The sequence below is a fragment of the Natator depressus genome, chromosome 10 (assembly GCF_965152275.1).
Source record: "Natator depressus isolate rNatDep1 chromosome 10, rNatDep2.hap1, whole genome shotgun sequence".
In the NCBI taxonomy this organism is placed as follows: domain Eukaryota; kingdom Metazoa; phylum Chordata; order Testudines; family Cheloniidae; genus Natator; species Natator depressus.
In genome coordinates this window covers 37,427,414-37,442,463 of record NC_134243.1, presented here as the reverse complement: position 1 = coordinate 37,442,463, position 15,050 = coordinate 37,427,414, and the positions used below count along the sequence as shown (strand labels likewise).

General features: G+C 43.1%; 1 protein-coding gene across 3 annotated transcripts in view; it reads left to right on the top strand.

Moving 5' to 3' along the window:
* The first annotated feature begins 2,392 nt into the window (after positions 1–2,392).
* The window catches only part of LOC141995037 (uncharacterized), a 31,594-nt gene continuing 18,936 nt past the window's right edge, over positions 2,393–15,050 (top strand). For all 3 annotated transcript variants that reach the window (XM_074965773.1, XM_074965770.1, XM_074965769.1), the window contains exon 1: positions 2,393–2,583. The gene's annotated coding sequence lies outside the window, so the exon portion shown is untranslated. The remainder of the gene's footprint in view (positions 2,584–15,050) is intronic.

Sequence of the window (15,050 nt, the reverse complement as noted above, 5' to 3'; positions counted from 1 at the left end):
AGCTATATTTGTTGATGCACTTTACAAAGATAGGTAAGGCTCATACCTATTTTACTGATGGGGAAACTGAAAAATGGAAACATTGCCCAAGCTCATTTTGATTTTACATTTTAGCACTGTGCCATGTCATTGGGTCAGCACTGAATAGTGATACCTCCTGACATCAACTTCCCCTTCTGCAATTTGAATTGTCTGTGGAGGTCTGCAGTCCAGTTGCTGACACAGCAAGCCCCTGCTTAAGATGTGAGCACTAAGGAGATTGCCACCTAAAGCGATGTGTCTGCAGAAACCCCAAATGAACAAGACTACACAGTGTTATTAGAGCATCATGTATGCAGTCAGACAGATTACATCTTTACATAAAATGTTAGTGTCACCTGATGAAACATTCCCTCCCCTTTTCTAGTACCTTTTGCTATGCCTCAAGAGTATCAGAAGATCAGCCCCTCCAGTGAGCTTGGCATCCTTTCTCTTTTCTCCACCTAAGCATTGCCTTCCCATCCAAGGACATAACAGGTGTGATTCTCCACTGCTTTGCACTTTGTGTTGCCATTTGGACATGCCAAGTGAGTATGAAACACTACCAGTCTGAACTGGCAGTGTTGTACACTCACTTTGCATAGGTGTAAATGACAATACAAGACAGTGGAGAGGCCCTGAACAATTTTGCATTGTGTAGCATGAGAGTCTGCAGGTGGAAGCCATAGTACACAGATCTTACTTTCCTCGGGCAACATTTCTTATGGCATCTGTGATTCTGATCAGGTCTTTTATTAACTCTCTCCTTTTAAGCCCCTTGTCCAAACCCACTTCTCTATCCACTATAGACACATTTAGCTTCCCATTTGATGGCATATTGATCTTATCCTTTCCCTTGTGCTTCCCCACCACTCACCCCTGCAATGTTGTCAGCTCCTCCTCATGTTCTCCTCTTGACAGGAGGCCCTGATTCTGCAAAGACTTGCTTGTCATGCTTAACTTTAAGCATGTGAGAAGTCCTGTGTAAAGTTAAGAGTGTGAGGCTTTTCAGAATTGGGGCCCTAGACTGTAATCTCTTCAGGACAGGGAATGGATTTTGATTTGTTCTGTGCAGTGGCATGCAATTCTATGGTCCTATAGTAATAATAAATAAAATAGTAGTAATAATTAGTAATAATAATTAACTGCTACACCTATAGCTAACTGCAACTACTCTGTTAATAATCAGATTGGGAGCCATGGGAGATACCAGGGGCACAGTGGCATCAATTAGTGTGTGTATTATACATAAACACTACAAGGAGTCCAGTGGCACCTTAAAGACTAACAGATTTATTTGGGCATAAGCTTTCATGGTTAATAAACCACTTCTTCAGATGCATGGAGTGAAATTACAGATGCAAGCATTATATACCTCACAAGTGGAGAACTATTGTGGACAGGGCCAATTCGATCAGGGTGGATGTAGTCCACTCCCAATAATTGATGAGGAGGTGTCAATTCCAGGAGAGGCAAAGCTGCTTTTGTAGTGAGCCAGCCACTTCCAGTCCTTATTCAAGCCCAAATTAATGGTGTTAAATTTTCAAATGAATTTTAGTTCTGAAGTTTCTCTTTGAAGTCTGTTTCTGAAGTTTTTTGTTCAAGTATAGCTACTTTTAAATCTGTTATAGAATATCCAGGAAGATTGAAGTGTTCTCCTACTGGCTTTTGTATGTTACTATTTATATTATACATTTCACTTTTGTAGCTATGTTCTTGATGGCGTAGGGTCCTGTGTCCACTGATGAGGGAATGCTGCCCTTAGCAGAACCAATGGTAAGCAGTGTTGTCTAGAGGTTAGAAGAAAGCGGGGTGGGGAAACTGGTAATCAGGGCTCCTGGATTCTAGTCCTCTGCCACTGACTCACTTTGTTACCTGGAGCAAGATGTTTAAGGTCTCAGCTTCCCCATCTGCAAAATTGGGTAATAATAGATTGCTGACAGAACTGGCTGGTGCTTGTAAAATGCTGTTATCTGAGACCATCAAGTGTTGTGTAAGGGCAAGGTATCATTGCCTGCCCTGAACCCGAGCTCTTCCCCCCAAATTAGACAGCAAGCCCCAGGCGTTGCAGCAGGAAAGGTGTACTGGTGGGGGGAAGGGTGTGTGCCTGCATGCGTCCGCTTTACGCCCATCTCTCACTATGAGACACCAGGAGGGGAAGGACAGATTACCCCAGAGCTGCCCACTGAAGGGCTTCTTGCACCTCCATCTGCTGCATGTAGCACTGGCCCCAGGCCAGCGGCTGGGTTAGCGAGCCCCGCGTTTCTGGCGTGGGAACGGTGGAAGAACCTCGGAGAGGCGCTGTCCCGGAAAGCGTTAAAGCTGCGCCCCTCCCCTCGCAGTAAAACCTCCTCCAGGGACCTTCCCAGCAGCCTTTGCTGGCTCTCCCCACAACCAAACAAAGAGCGCAGGAGCTTTCAAACCGCTGCAGCCCCACGCCGATTTGGATACCGGAGAAGGGGCAGCGGGGGCCTCGCTAGCGGAGCCCAGCCGGGCTGGCCGCGGCTCCAGGGGGTCTGGCTCGTTCCTACTCGCCGTACGTAGAGGCGGGGGGCCGGACGCATGGTGCGTGTGCTTCCGTGTTCTAACGGGGCGTGGCGGGGGGCTGGGGTGATGGGGGGCGCGTCTCCAAGGCGCGGGCACTGGGTAGGGAGCTGCTTGCCTTGCTGGCTGCGCCTGGGGCTGTGTCTTCTAACGGCGGGATTCCTGCGCGCTGGCTGGGGTCGCTGGCTCCGGTCCCGGGTGTCTCCTGAGAGCGGTTTGGTGGCTATACGTGGGGGGTCTCTGCTGCTGCCCTGGTTGTAGATATCTGAGGGTCAGGTTCCTGCGAGCCGTGACATGTCCCGATTCACGTAGGGAGTCAGTGTCAGCGCGGGGTCAGAAGTCAGAGGGGCAGAGTGGAGGACAGGGGGAGCGGGAGGTGTGGTTTGCTAATTCAGCCTCTGTGGCTTCGTGCCCATCACTTTATCTCTCTGTCTCGCTTGTCCTAGCCATAAAATGTAGGCAACAATACTGACTGCTACCTTCTTTACAGAGGGGGACAGGGAGTGGTGCTGTTAAGATTTATCAGTGCACAGTCAACCTGTGGAACTCCTTGCCAGGGGATGTTCTGAAGGCAAAAACTATAACTGAATTAAAAAAGAATTAGATAAATTCATGGAGGATATTGGATAACACAGAATGTTTGTGCAGACTTCTCTTTGGGCTTGGATGTTTTCCATTTTGTTAGCTCTTTGTCTCCACAGTATGACTTGACTAAAAGCACAGCAAAGTGGAGAACTGTGCTAAAGAATTACCAGTGCCAGACCGGAGGATATTGGAGGATCAATGGCTATTAGCTAAGATGGTGAAGGATGCTACCCCATGCTCTGGGTGTCCCCCTATCCATTCCCTGCATCTGGGATAGATCACTTGATGATTGCCCTGTTCTGGTCATTCCCTTTGAAGCATCTGGTATTGGCCACTGTCAGAAGACAGGATACTGGGCTAGATGGACTACTGGTCTGATCCACTGTGGCGGTTCTTATGTTCTTAATGTTTAAAGTGTGCCATAGAAGCGTGAACTATGACTGTGTCATGTGACCAGGTGCTCTGTTTTTATGTCTATTTTTTTAGTTAGCGGATACCCTATCACTATGGCATGGAGGTGCTTATAGAGAAGGGTCTCCTAAAACTATAAAGTACCTAGATAATCAGCTAGTGCTTCAATTGTACCGCATGCTGAAGCACTCAAGTTTGATTGTTTAATTTATTATGAAGTGGATGGTGGAAAGATGCACTTGCCCAATACATGGCATTGTTCTATTGGACTATGCAGCACCATGCCTATTGCACAAAGATTGCATCCTGGTGCCATCTCATCATATAGCATCTCATTGCTGATCGTTTCCATTCTCTGCGGGCACTTTAGGCCCTGTGTTTTTTTTTTATTTTTTTTTTTAAATTAAGATCAGAGGTGTGTGACTCTCTCCACATGTGCTAATGGGGTGAGATGGGCATTTGGCTTTATGGGATGCGATCGCCTGTCATGTTAGCAGTAAACAAACTGCAAGGTGGGGAAGATTTTACCTATGTGCTCTGGAAGCTGGAAACCTTTCATCTTAATTGCATGTGTAATAATGGGACCAAATTGTCACTGGAGGGAACTGAGATGGGCCCATGTTTGCAATGACCGCACACCTGGGCGTTAAGCACATAGGTCTGAAACTGTAGACAAGAGTTTTTTCTTGGTTTCCCTCTACCCTCATTGTACCCTTCCGACACTGTCAACTTGGTGAAAAATCAGAATTTACCTAGAAGTTATAACATCTTTTTAATTGTAGACTCTGATCCGTGGATTTTTATCCACCTATATCATCATGGTTTAAAACTGATCCTTGCAACACAGTCTTGCTGCTAGTTCAAAAACAAACAAACCTCTAACTTCTAGTACTGTACATGGGTGAGAGTGCATCAGCACCAGTTTGTTTGTTTAGGATCTGGGCTTTAAAATGGTTTTTCAGTGACCTTTATAAAGCATGCCCTGCCTCTATAGGAATATGCTTGCTGAATATTAAACCTTCTGATCCCAACACAAGGAACAAGCATTACATTTTCTTTAGACCTTTGCAGGACACACAATAAGTCAGAGGTGTGGGGGGGGTGGTTTTATTTTTAAATTCTCCAAGCTGCTTCAGAATCACATGCAGGTGGGGGAAATTAGGAGGCTTAAAGCTACAGTAGCATTTTTAAGCTAGGTCAATAGTAGGTAGTCAGTCTTCCTAGGGCACTTTTTGGGTTTGCCTTGGTCAGACAAACATGGTGGATTTGCTGGATTGCTGGGCCTTTTGGCCCACAACCTCTTGTGTCTCAGGATATCAACTTCTTTTGGCAGGAATTTTGCTTTCTTTGTGACCTGTGATGTTAGATGGCCTAACTTTAAGATCAGTGGTTCTTACTGAGCAAATAACATTTCTCACACTTGTGTAAAAGCATACAAGGTAAAGATCATAACCTTTTTTCTGTAGGCTCAAGATGTTTTACACTTTCTGTTTACAGAGTAGCAGCCGTGTTAGTCTGTATTCGCAAAAAGAAAAGGAGTACTTGTGGCACCTTAGAGACTAACCAATTTATTTGAGCATAAGCTTTCGTGAGCTACAGCTCACTTCATCGGATGCATAAAGTGGAAAATACTGTGAGGAGATTTTATACATACACACAGACCATGAAAAAATATACATTGTAAGGAGAGTGATCACTTAAGATGAGCTATTACCAGCAGGAGAGTGGGGTGGGGGGAGAGAAAACCTTTTGAAGTGATAATCAAGGTGGGCCATTTCCAGCACATTTCCAGGAGTTAACAAGAACGTCTGAGGAACAGTGGGGGGGGGGGGGGGAGAAGGAATAAACAAGGGGAAATAGTTTCACTTAGTATAATGATTCAACCACTCCCAGTCTCTATTCAAGCCTAAGTTAATTGTATCCAATTTGCAAATTAATTCCAATTCAGCAGTCTCTTGTTGGAGTCTGTTTTCGAAGTTTTTTTGTTGAAAGATAGTCACTTTGAGATCAGAAATCGAGTGTCCAGAGAGATTGAAGTATCTTAGTGCTTTTAAAAAAAAAACTATTTTAGCCAAACTTCTGTGAAGTAGGGAAGTACTATCCTCCATTGTACAGACTGTGCAAGTGAAGCACGGAGAGATTGACTTGTGTAGACATAGATCTTGCTGGGCATGAGTAAACTTGCATATAGTTTGATTTGAGTACAAGATTGTAAATAAGGTGTGACAGACTGTGTGCTGGAGATTGTGTTTTCAGGCTAGTTGAGATAAGTGGGAACAGTGTGAATTGATAAACATGAAATGTAGATAAGGTAAAAACATAAGTTATTGGTCCTTACATGATGTGCAAAGCGATTGGTCCTTACATGATCCATACGATGTCCAAACCAATTAGATTAAAAAAGTATAGATGTTAGTAGCTAGGAAAAAAGTATATAAACTGTGTAGTGTGGGGTCTAATTTGGAATTGTGGCATCACCCTATACCTAACCCTGCTCAGCAAGGGCATAGAGCTGTTACATACCTAATAAAGTAACCTTAATGATGATCTGGAGTCGAGCTGAGTGTTTGGATCCCAGAGAACTGGATGGAGCATTCTCCCAGAACTGTGTGAGGTGTTCTGGATTAGCCAAGTGGAAAAGATTTCGGAGGGAATCCCAACAACTTGTCAAAGGTGAGAGAGACTGTAGCAGAGTCAGGAATGGAACCTATCTTTCTTCCAAGTATTGTGCCTTAGCCAGAAGTCTGTTCTTCCTCTGACATACTGAAGGCTGACAGAAAAGTGACACTGTTCGTTATGATGCTCTCCCTTAGCAGAGAGTGAGCCAGCATGGCTCAGATAACGGCACCATCTTCATTCAACCAGCCAAATGCTCTTGTAACAAACCTGCTCCTAGGCCTTTTCCTAAAGCAGCTGAATAACTAATTCTGCAGAGAAAATCAGGACTCTGTAACACAGAATGTTTGCACAGACTTCTCTTTGGGCTTGGATGTTTTCCATTTTGTTAGCTCTTTGTCTCCACAGTATAACTTGACTAAAAGCACAGCAAAGTGGAGAACTGTGCTAAAGAATTGCCAGTGCCAGACTACCAAACCCAGAAAGGACTTCATCTCTGTTCTATAAAGTCTGTACTTGCAAATGTTCTTGATGAGCTTGGACTGTTTTTTTCATCTACAGTTTAACCAAGATTTGGTTTAGGACATTGTGACACTGACAGGTCAGCTCAAGCCAAAGCCATAGGGCAATTCACTTGTGTATGAATATCAAAGAAATGTTAAGTGTAATAATATGCATAGACTAATTCACTCATGTTAATTGAGATCAAAGGAGATGTTAATTGTATTGTTTTCACCTATCTATATCCTGTTGTTTGCTATCATATTACATATACACTACGTATATCCTGTAATTAGATAATCCTAGATCAAAGTGTGTGTTTGTGAACATCAGAGTATTTGACCTATAGACATCATGAAAACTAATGAAGGATTGTTGTTTGCTGTTAAAAACATTTGTATTTATGTATAATCCTGTAATTAAAATTACTCCTCAAAGAAATCTTGTGCAACGTTAATGAAGAACTTAACGGCTGTACCAGGAAATGCTAATTTCAAAGCAAGGAGCCAGGTAGTAGGTAAAAACACTTGTCAGATTGTTATCTGCGGAAAGAAGATATAAATACTGATTCAAAGAAATGTTTTCATCATCTATTTGGACTCTTACAGGGAAGATACCAAATGCAAAGTGGAGATCCCCTGAAACAGCTGGGTTTCCTGAAAAGATTTTTGGGAAACTGGCAGTTTATTACATCAACTGCTATCATTTACACTTACAAACTTAGACTCACCTGTTAAAAGAAAAGGAGGATTTGTGGCACCTTAGAGACTAACAAATTTATTTGAGCATAAGCTTTCGTGAGCTACAGCTCACTTCATCGGATGCATCCTGAGCCAGTGCACCTTTCCCTGAAACAGCATCAACCAGCTTGCTGGATCTTTTTGATTTCTTTCTCCAGATACAGTACTTAATGTTTTCCAATCAGTCGGTACTCACTCATCTGAGTAGGGAAGGAAATAGGCTTCTAGGATGGAGGCTGGCACAACTGATTAAGAGAGCTTTAAACTAGGAATTTGGGGGAGATGGTTGGGAGATGTCCCAGTAATCTCCACGCTGGATTTTAGCATTGAGAGGGAAGAAAACAAAGTAAGAAAGGATACAGCTGTGGGTAGGAGAATGGATATAAGGAGGAAGGGCAGTGTGGATACCAGTCTAATAGGTCATACTGGCCTAATCGGGTACAGAATGTGAGCGAGGCCAAACAGCAAAAATTAAGATGTTTGTACACCAATGCGAGGAGCCTAGGTAACAAAATGGAGGAACTAGAGCTACTGGTGCAGGAAGTGAAACCAGATATTATAGGGATAACAGAAACATGGTGGAATAGTAGTCTTGACTGGACTACGGGTATTGAAGGATATGTCCTGTTTAGGAAAGACAGAAACAAAGGTAAAGGTGGTGGAGTAGCATTGTATATCAATGATGAGGTAGAATGTAAAGAAATAAGAAGCAGTGGAATGGATAAGACAGAGTCCGTCTGGGCAAAAATTATATTGGGGAAGAAAACTACTAGAGCCTCCCCTGGGATAGTGCTTGGGGTGTGCTATAGACCACCAGGATCTAATCTGGATATGGATAGAGCCCTCTTTAATGTTTTTAATGAAGTAAATACTAATGGGAATTGCGTGATCATGGGAGACTTTAACTTCCCAGATATAGACTGGAGGACGAGTGCTAGTAATAATAATAGGGCTCAGATTTTCCTAGATGCGATAGCTGATGGATTCCTTCATCAAGTAGTTGCTGAACCGACTAGAGGGGATGCCATTTTAGATTAGGTTTTGGTGAGTAGTGAGGACCTCATAGAAGAAATGGTTATAGGGGACAATCTTGGTTCAAGTGATCATGAGCTAATTCAGTTCAAACTGAATGGAAGGATTAACAAAAATAAATCTGCAGCTAGGGTTTTTGATTTCAAAAGGGCTGACTTTCAAAAATCAAGGAAATTAGTTAGGGAAGTGGATTGGACTGAAGAACTTATGGATCTAAAGGCAGAGGAGGCCTGGGATTACTTTAAATCAAAGCTGCAGTAGCTAGCGGAAGCCCGCATCCCAAGAAAGGGGAAAAAATTCATAGGCAGGAGTTATAGACCAAGCTGGATGAGCAAGCATCTCAGAGAGGTGATTCAGAAAAAGCAGAAAGCCTACAAGGAGTGGAAGAGGGGAGGGATCAGCAAGGAAAGCTACCTTATTGAGGTCAGAACATGTAGGGATAAAGTGAGAGGGGCTAAAAGTCAAGTAGAGTTGGACCTTGCAAAGGGAATTAAAACCAATAGTAAAAGGTTCTATAGCCATATAAATAAGAAGAAAACAAAGAAAGAAGAAGTGGGACCGCTAAATACTGAGGATGGAGTAGAGGTCAAGGATAATCTAGGCGTGGCCCAATATCTAAACAGATACTTTGCCTCAGTCTTTAATAAGGCTAAAGCGGATCTTGGGGATAATGGTAGTGAGACAAATGGGAATGAGGACATGGAGGTAGATATTACCGTATCTGAGGTAGAAGCGAAACTCAAACAGCTTAATGGGACTAAATCGGGGGGCCCAGATAACCTTCATCCAAGAATATTAAAGGAATTGGCACCCGAAATTGCAAGCCCATTAGCAAGAATTTTTAATCACTCTGTAAACTCAGGGGTTGTACCGTATGATTGGAGAATTGCTAACATAGTTCCTATTTTTAAGAAAGGAAAAAAAAGTGATCCGGGTAACTACAGGCCTGTTAGTTTGACATCTGTAGCGTGCAAGGTCTTGGAAAAAAATTTTGAAGGAGAAAGTAGTTAAGGACATTGAAGTCAATGGTAAATGGGACAAAATACAACATGGTTTTACAAAAGGTAGGTCGTGCCAAACCAACCTGATCTCCTTCTTTGAGAAAGTAACAGATTTTTTAGACAAAGGAAACGCAGTGGATCTAATTTACCTAGATTTCAATAAAGCGTTTGATACCGTGCCACATGGGGAATTATTAGTTAAATTGGAAAAGATGATGGGGATCAATATGAAGATTGAAAGGTGGATAAGGAACTGTTTAAAGGGGAGACTACAACGGGTCCTACTGAAAGGTAAACTGTCAGGCTGGAGGGAGGTTACCAGTGGAGTTCCTCAAGGATCAGTTTTGGGACCAATCTTATTTAATCTTTTTATTACTGATCTCGGCACAAAAAGTGGGAGTGTGCTAATAAAGTTTGCGGATGATACAAAGCTTGGAGGTATTGCCAATTTAGAGAAGGACCGGGATATCATACAGGAGGATTTGGATGACCTTGTAGACCTCACCTGGAATACTGTGTGCAGTTCTGGTCTCCCATGTTTAAGAAGGATGAATTCAAACTGGAACAGGTACAGAGAAGGGTTACTAGGATGATCCGAGGAATGGAAAACCTGTCTTATGAAAGGAGACTCAAGGAGCTTGGCTTGTTTAGCCTAACTAAAAGAAGGTTGAGGGGAGATATGATTGCTCTCTATAAATATATCAGAGGGATAAATACTGGAGAGGGAGAAGAATTATTTAAGCTCAGTACCAATGTGGACACAAGAACAAATGGATATAAACTGGCCACCAAGAAGTTTAGACTTGAAATTAGATGAAGGTTTCTAACCATCAGAGGAGTGAAGTTCTGGAACAGCCTTCCAAGGGGAGCAGTGGGGGCAAAAGATCTATCTGGCTTTAAGATTAAACTTGATAAGTTTATGGAGGAGATGGTATGATGGGATAACATGATTTTGGTAATTAAATATTCATGGTAAATAGGCCTATGGCCTGTGATGGGATGTTAGATGGGGTGGGATCTGAGTTACCCAGGAAAGAATTTTCTGTAGTATCTGGCTGGTGAATCTTGCCCATATGCTCAGGGTGTAGCTGATCACCATATTTGGGGTCGGGAAGGAATTTTCCTCCAGGGCAGATTGGAAGAGGCCCTGGAGGTTTTTTGCCTTCCTCTGTAGCATGGGACATGGGTCACTTGCTGGAGGATTCTCTGCCCCTTGAAGTCTTTAAACCACGATTTGAGGACTTCAATAGCGCAGACATAGGTGAGAGGTTTTTCGCAGGAGTGGGTGGGTGAAATTCTGTGGCCTGCGTTGTGCAGGAGGTCAGACTAGATGATCATAATGGTCCCTTCTGACCTTAATATCTATGAATCTACAGTCAGTACTGTAGATGAAAACATCATCCAGGTAAACTGCTAGGAAATCCCCATACCCCTTAAAGACTATGTCCAGCAGCCTCTGAAATAGGGACAGAGCACCAAGTAACCCCAAAAGGTATAGTTGTAAATGGAGCTGTTACATGAGGACTTGTGCTGTTGCCCAGTGCTACCAAAGACTGAGTTGCTGTTCTGAGGTGCATTTCTATGCAAGCATGACCAGTCCACTCACCTGCATTAGTAGGAGGCTTTCCCAGGTGTGTAGTACTCAGAAATTGATGGTAATATTTCATTTTTAAAGTCTTTTTCGCCCTTTTAGTTGCAAGAAAACCTTCCAAATATGAATCAAGTGGAAACCAGCACAGTGCTGTCGTCTTTAGGTCTGCTGTTGCTGCTCAGAGCTTTCCCAAGCTGCTGCAGAATGACTGGAGTCTTGCCAGTTTTTGCTGATGCTATTTAGAACCCTGTGGGAAAGCAGCAAAACTGACAAGAACGGGTCAGGGTCACTCTGCCATTGCCAGGAATACCTGAGCAGCAGGGGGTAGTAGGACCACTCACTATAAAGGAGGCTGAGAGAGGGGTATAGTAGCAGAATGCCCTCCAATTACTCTGTTTTCAGCCAGGAGATCAGAATGGAGGAACACATAAAGAGACTGCACTTCTCTTCCAGCAGCTGGAGGGGAGAGGGGTGGGTTTCCTTGGATTTGTAAATAAAAATGTGTGACCAGGATCATAGAATCATAAATCTGGAAGGGACCTTGATAAGTCATCTAGTCCAGCCCTTTGCACTGAAGCAGGACTAAGTATTATCTAATTCTAGACCATCCCTGACGGGTGCTTGTCTAATCTGCTCTTAAAACATCCAATGATGGAGATTTCACAACCTCGCTAGGCAATTTATTCTCGTGCTTAACTTCCCTGACGGGAAGGTTTTCTTAATGTCCAATCTCAATCTCCCTTGCTCCAATTTAAGCCTATTAAGTCTTGTTTTGTCTTAAGTACTACAGGAGAACAATTTATTATCCTCCTCTTTATAACAATCTTTTATGTACTTGAAGACTGTTCTCATGTCCCCTCTCAGTCATCTCTTCTCCAGACTAAACAAACCCAATTTTTTTCAATCTTCCCTCATAGATCATGTTTGCTAGACATTTAATCATTTTTATTGCTCTTCTCTGGACTTTCTCCAATTTGTCCATATCTTTCCTGAAATGTGGTGCCCAGAACTGGACACAGTACTCCAGCTGAGGCCTAATCGGGCACAGAGTAGAGCGAAATAATTAGTTCTTGTGTCTTGGTTACAACACTCCTGCTAATACTTCCCAGAATGATGTTTGCTTTTTTTGCAACAGTGTTACACTGTTGACTCATATTTAGCTTATGATTCACTATGACCCCCCAGATCCCTTTCCGCAGTACTCCTTCCTAGACAGTCATTTCCCATTTTGTATATGTGCAACTGATTGTTCCTTCCTAAGTGGAATACTTTGCATTTGTCCTTATTGAATTTCATCCTATTTACTTCAGACCATTTCTCCAGTTTGTCCAGATCATTTTGAATTTTAATCCTATCCTCCAAAGCAGTTGCAACCCCTCTCAGCTTGGTATCATCCGCAGGCTTTATAAGTGTATTTTGTATGCCATTATCTAAATCATTGATGAAGATATTGAACAGAACCGGACCCAGAATTGATCCCTGCGGGACCCCACTCATTACGCCCTTCCAGCATGACTGTGAACCACTGGTAACTACTCTCTGGGAACGGTTTTCCAACAAGTTATGCACCTACCTTAGAGTAGCTACAGCTAGGTTGCATTTCCCTAGTTTATGAGAAGGTCATGCAAGACAGTATCAAAAGCTTTAACTAAAATCAAGATATACCACGTCTACCGCTTCCCCTCTATCCACAAGGCTTGTTACCCTGTCAAAGAAGGCTATCAGGTTGGTTTGACATGATTTGTTCTTGACAAATTCATGCTGACACTTACTTATCACCTTCTTGACTTTAGATGTTTGGAAATTGATTGCTTAATTATTTGCTCCATTATCTCTCCAGGTACAGAAGTTGAGCTGACTGGTCTGTAAGTCCCCGGGTTGTTCTTATTTCCCCTTTTATAGATTGGCACTATATTTGCCCTTTTCCAGTCTTCTGGAATTTCTCCAGCCTTCCATGACTTTTCAAAGATAATCGCTAATGGCTCAGATATCTCCTCAGTCAGCTCCTTGAGTAGGATGCATTTCATCAGGCCCTGGTGACTTGAAGACATCTAACTTGTCTAAGTAATTTTTAACTTGTTCTTTCCCTTTTTTAGCCTCTGATCCTACCTCATTTTCACTGGCATTCACTATGTTAGACGTCCAATCACCACCAACCTTTTTGGTGAAAACCGAAACAAAGAAGTCATTAAGCACCTCTGCCATTTCCACATTTTCTGTTTCCTCACCCTCTCATTGAGCAACGGGCCTACTCTGTCCTTAGTCTTCCTCTTACTTCTAATGTATTTGTAGAATGTTTTCTTGTTACCCTTTGTCTCTAGCTAGTTTGATCTTGGTTTGTGCCTTGGCCTTTCTGATTTTGTCCCTACATATTTGTGTTATTTGGTTATATTCATCCTATGTAATTTGACCGAGTTTCTGTTTTTTGTAGGACTCTTTTTTAATTTTTAGATCATTGAAGATCTCCTGGGTAAGCCACGGTGGTCTCTTGCCACACTTTTTGTCTTTTCTGTGCAGTGGGACAGTTTGCTCTTGTGCCCTTAATAATGTCTCTTTGGAAAAACTGTCAACTGTCTTCAATTGTTTTTCCCCTTAGACTTGCTTCCCATGGGATCTTACCTACCAACTCCCTGAGTTTGCTAAAGTCTGCCTTCTTGAAATCCATTGTCTTTGTTTTGCTGTTCTCCCTCCTTCCATTCCTTAGGATCATGAACTTTATCATTTCATGATCACTTTCACCTCAGCTGTCTTCCATCTTCAGATTCTCAACCAGTTCCTCCCTATTTGTCAAAATCAAATCTAGAACAGCCTCTCCCCTAGTACCTTTCTCCGCCTTCTGAAATAAAAAATGTTGGATAATCTGTGCCCTGCTGTGGTGTTTTCCCAACAGATGTCTGAGTAGTTGAAGTCCCCCCATCACCACCAAGACCTGTGCTTTGGATGATTTTGTTAGTTGTTAAAAAAAGCCTTATCCACCTCTTCTTCCTGGTTAGGTGGTCTGTAGTAGACCCCTATGATGACATCACCCTTGTTTTTTACCCCTTTTATTGTTATCCAGAGACTTTCAACAAGTCTGTCTCCTATTTCCATTTCAACCTCAATCCAAGTATATACATTTTTAATATATAAAGCAACACCTCCTCCCTTTTTTCCCTGCCTGTCCTTCCTGAGCAAGCTGTACCCTTCTATACCAATATTCCAGTCATATGTATTATCCCACCAAGTCTGTGATGCAGCTATGTCATAGTTGTTTATTTACTAGCATTTCAGGTTCTTCCTGCTTATTCCCCATACTTCTCGCATTAGTATAGACATCTAAGATACTGGTTTAATTTCCCCTCCCAGTTCTGTCTTGTCTCTCCTTTGTCCCTGCTATAACAGCCAATGCTCTCCCCTCCCCTCCCCCCATAAAAAAAAATTCTGACCCTTCTCCCAGGTCTCCATGTTTTTGACTTACCTGTGGGCTTTGGTCACCTGTCCCTTCGAACCTAGTGTAAAGCCCTACTCACTAGGTTAGCCGGTCTTTATGCAATATGCTCTTTCCCTTCCTCGATAGGTGGACCCCATCTCTGCTTAGCAGTCCTTCTTCCTGAAACAGCATCCTGTGGTTAAGGAACCTGAAGCCCTCCTGGCAACACCATCTTCACAGCCAGGCATTCACCTCCAGGATGCATGTGTCTCTGCCTGGGCCCTTACCCTTGACTGAAGGATCAAAGAGAACACCACCTCTACTCCCAACTCTTTCACCCTTACTTCCAGGGCCCTGTGGTCACTTCTGATCTGCTGAGCGTCATACCTCGCAGTATCATTAGTGCCCATGTGGATGAGTAGCATGGGGTAGTAGTCAGAGGGTTGGATGATCCTCGACAATCACTCCGTAATGTCTTGGATACAGGCCCCTTGCAGGCAGCATACCTCCCGGGATGCCATGTCAGGCCGACAGCTGGGTGTCTCCGTCCCCCTCAGGAGAGATTCACCAACCACCACTACCCTATGTTTCCTCCTGGGAGT